We start from the raw sequence: 4535 nt of genomic DNA, 5'->3' as shown, positions 1-4535 counted from the left end.
ATATACATGCATATATTTATATGCATGTATATATAATTATACCCACACACATATAAGTAAGGTAAATCACGATTGCACAATTGTTTGGTTTTTTGGAGATTTGCCCAATTGAGTGCGCTATTTTCTTTTTGTTTTTTTGCAATACTGTATCTCGAAAACCCTTGTCAGGGGAAAAAAAAAAAAAAAACTTTGCATACCTTCTAATTAGGATACAATTGTCCTATTTCAGCCTTTAAAAAAATATTTGTTGAATATTTTTATGTCAGGTCTCAAGAGGTTACAAGAGAGTTGGATTCCTATGACAGTCCATTGGTGCCTTATACAATGTTAATTTTGCATAGTAATCCAAAACGTCTATGATTATTACTGTTGTAATAGCCGTCTTCTTCTGAAAGCTCATGGATCTCATTGACTGGATCTGTTGACAAATCAATGCTGCTGTTTACTGTGAGAGCCAGAATTTAGCATTATACTACACAATGTATTTCTATTCAATTATTTCACACTCTTTCGCATGCGTAGCCTTCAATGCATCGTAAAATCAATAATTACTCTACAATATTCTATCTACCGCCCTCTATGACTTGTGGCGATAAGAGCAGGGAGCGATTTTTTTTCAGTACGAAACATTTGCATGAAACTTCACTCGGAATGACTCTAGTTCGATATGATACCAATTTTAAATTATTAGGAACAAGAGCAGGCACTTCGAGAAGCCGTGACCCTCGAGTATTACTATTATTGTTCTTTCCAATCGTTCTTTGTCCTACGTTACAGGCAGTATACTAAAATTATCTTAGAAAAGGCTTTAAAATTGGACTTTTAAATTATGTATGTATGTATGCATGTATGTATGTATGTGTGTATGTGTGTATGTATGTATGTATGTATGTATGTATATGTGTACGTATGTGCGTATGTATGTATGTATGTATGTATGTATGTACACTAATATTTTGCGAATCCTGAGAGTTATAAAGCAACCTTGGAATTTTTAAAACTCAGTCTTGGGAATTTTAATTTTTATCAGTGGTCACGCTGGTCCAGGGTTTAAGCGATATGCCGCTCAAGTATAAGGTTCAAGTACCGTAAGTAGGCATCAAGCAACACCGACAAGTAGTAGAACCTCTTATAATAATAGGGTTGAACCAGTGGTGGTGCCAGAGGGGGCTGGGGGCTGTAGCCCTGCCGTCGGAGAAGCTAAGACCCCCCCCCCCCAACCCCACCGTCGGGGAAGACGAGTAAATTTTGTCGGGGAATAAACAAATAAAAAAAATTATTGTTACATTTACTTTCCTTAAACTATTTGTGTTAACTTTTCATCACAATAATAATAATAATAATAATAATAAATAGTAATAATAATAGTTCAATTAGACTAATTATTTTGTTATGACAAATGCTCGTTTGGATAGTCTCATGATGCTTGGAATATATCGTGATAGAGGAAGCCACCTCGACCTTGACAGCGTGGTTAACAGATTTCATGAAAAATTTCCAAAATGTAGAATTTCACTTTCAAGAATGAGGATTTGAAAATAAATTAGATGGTTACATTGCATACTCTTTGTTTCTTGTTTTATTCAACATGTTTTGGTTTTGGAAGCTGATTTCATAGCTTACATGAAGTCATACTGGAGTAGCTCGATGCCTATCAAATAAGTAATAAAATTATCGCCATAATTCGTCAAATATCTGTGGATTCGAGGGAGATTAACCCCCTGGACCCCCACTAGGGGCCCTAGGCGGTCCTTTGACCCCCAGCCAAGTGAGACTCGATTTGCTCCACTAGCACCCCCCCCCCCCCGTCGGGGCCTCCCCCCTGTCGGGGCCTTTATCCCCTCCGTCGGGCAGGTACTGGCGCCATCACTGGGGTTGAACACCGATAGATTTGAATCTCTCCCCTCTTTTTTTTTTTTTATTATAACAGAACATGTCTAAAATAAATAATAATTAGGCTATTATCTACAAAATTATGAATACTTTTAGGCCTTTTTTAGGAAGTGTCATTCATTCATAGCCGAATCAGGAAGATGATATTTTGAATCCATAGCGCACCAATCGCCACTGCCGGCTCAAACGTCCAGGAAAAATTTAAGAAAAAAATTTTTTTTATTTATTTTTTTTAATTTTATTTATTTTTTCCTACTGTATTTAATAGGCCTGTTTTTGTTTTTGTTTAATCCTTTGTTTAGTTTTCGTAGATACTTTTGTTAAGCCTTGTCTAAATTGATTATATTTCTTTAATAAGAGAAGAGCAATTTGTTCCCTTAGTTTAAGATTGACTGCACCACTTAATTGTGTGTTGCCAATGTTATAAAAGTGAAATGTTGAATAAACTATTATTATTATTATTATTATACAGCGTTAAAATGATTAGATAACACAAGACACAAGCATTTCTTTACAACTTTTTTCCCGCTATGTTTCATTTCAGTTATGTTTTTTATTGCTTGTTGCCTGCTATGTTGCTATATTTTTTGTCCTTTTTTTGAAACTGCACTATAGATGCTCTATCTGCTTATTTTGCTATGTAGCATTTATTGTGTTTTTTTAATGCTGTTAGTCTGCTATGCTGCTAGTTCCAAGGTTTTGTTTTATGGTTTAAGTGTTATGAGCTGCTATTTCTGCTGTTTTTGCTGTATGGCAAAGTTGTTCAGTTTGTGATTGATATGGATTCAATAGATTCAATTCTTTATTCAAAACCATTATAAGTACAATAGCAGCCCAAAGGGCTGAATTGGAGTACAAATTTACAGTTAAGGTACACAATCAAGGAAAAACAGAAGGAAACATCAAAAGTACAATTTAAAACAAAATTCAAGGACAAAGTCAAATATAATCAAAATATAAAAAGCTATATATAAAAAAAAAATGATAATAAAATGAGTCGAGAAAAGAGAACATCCAAATTACGATTAAAAAAAAACCAATTCAGTCACATATTCACAAAATAAGAACATCAAAAATACGATTAAAAAAGATACAAATCAGTCACAATTTACAATATAAAAGGATATTATAATCGTTAAAAATCAGTTTTATATTAGCAAAGGTCAGAAGGAGATTGAGTCACTGGTTGATTCGAGCATTTACGGTAAACGTTAATGTTTCATTAAACATTGTTACATTTACTTTCATTAAACAGAGCACATGTTTGCAAACCATCCACAAAAAACTAACCAATTAGCGGGCAAGAGTTTAGGAGACGCGGCCACCAAGTGGCATCGACGAAGAATGCGTTCTGTTTACAAAAATGTATCAGGAAACCGAAAATATACGTAATATAAAAGAATCAATTTTATACATTGTTAATACAAAGTCGATTCTAAAAATGTAAAAATGGAAATCTGTTTTCAAGGACTTTTCAAGTACGAACGTCAATTTTCAAGAACTTTCAAGGGCCCTTGAATATGATTCTCAAATTTATGTACATCCAGGTACTTTCCGGAACGTACGAACCCTGTGAGTACAGTTATAAGCATGGAGGTAAAAACATTTTTATACCTCCATGGTGAAGACAACCAATAGAGCAGTACAGTAGTTTGTTTGCATAAAAAAAGCATGAAGGCTAAATAAAAAGATGTTTTATATAAGAAATTGCAAATAGCCTAGATTTATAAATGAATGGAACTCACAATGACAACTTGCTGACTTTGCAGAAAAACGTCTCCGTTGAAGCGGTTGCTGGGGTGCGACTAGAATTGGCACAGATTAGAGAGAGATCTCCAAATGATATTGCGTGCGCTATTTGGAGAGACATAATATACACACCCATAATTCCTATTGGCCAAATTATATATAATGACATCGTAATCGATAAATTCTGCACATCCTGTCATTGGCTGTTTAAGAACGATTTATGCACGGAGTGTTCGTTATGTACTTTAATCACTGAAAACAAAAATTAACCCAAAATAAACGTTATTTCCTTGTGTGTTGCGCAGTATGTAAATATATGTTGACTCGAGGGGCGCTCGATTCCGTGTATAACGGACGTGTTTGCTTGGGATGTTAGAGATATAGATACTCAAATCTCAAGTTTATTTGTTTATATTTACTCAAAAATCAACGTTATCTGGATACTGTATGTACTTCCAAGAACGCATAGGCATACTGGTGAGAACGGATCATAACTATTTAAACTGGGTTTTATTATCTAAATTTCGGTTTAGGCCCATTGTTTTTATATATGACGCGAAAAGGAATCATATAACACCCTACATGCTTGATTGACCTTAAACAATCATATAAACAAAAGGATCTCCAGGGCAACTGTAGCTGTCTTGAATAGACGTCAGAGCCCATGGCTACCAGGCGGACTGCACCCGTGAAACGACATTGGACAGATATCTGAACAAACGCTCGTTTCACCATCCGTCCACCAAGAAGGGAGTTTGCAACCAGGGGCGGATTTAGGGGGGGGGGCCGGCCCGGCCCCGGCCCCCCCTTTTGGGAGGTAAAAAAAGAAAAAAAAAAGGGAAAAAAAGAGAGAAAAAGAAAAAAATGATAGCCCAGAATGCCTCAAATGTTAT

At 35.3% G+C, this 4535-nt stretch overlaps 1 protein-coding gene across 2 annotated transcripts in view; it reads right to left on the bottom strand.

Annotated features, from left to right (window-relative positions):
- Positions 1-3748, bottom strand: part of LOC117103245 — a 36876-nt gene extending 33128 nt beyond the window's left edge. For both annotated transcript variants that reach the window (XR_004444541.1, XM_033243806.1), the window contains exons 1-2: positions 3639-3748; positions 198-418 (exon numbers count right to left, since the gene is read on the bottom strand). The gene's annotated coding sequence lies outside the window, so the exon portion shown is untranslated. The remainder of the gene's footprint in view (positions 1-197; positions 419-3638) is intronic.
- Positions 3749-4535: the final 787 nt, after the last annotated feature.

This window comes from Anneissia japonica, unplaced genomic scaffold (assembly GCF_011630105.1).
Source record: "Anneissia japonica isolate Jap-2015-1 unplaced genomic scaffold, ASM1163010v1 scaffold3873_len62190_cov132, whole genome shotgun sequence".
NCBI classification, from domain to species: domain Eukaryota; kingdom Metazoa; phylum Echinodermata; class Crinoidea; order Comatulida; family Comatulidae; genus Anneissia; species Anneissia japonica.
This window is presented reverse-complemented; position numbering and strand designations above follow the sequence as displayed.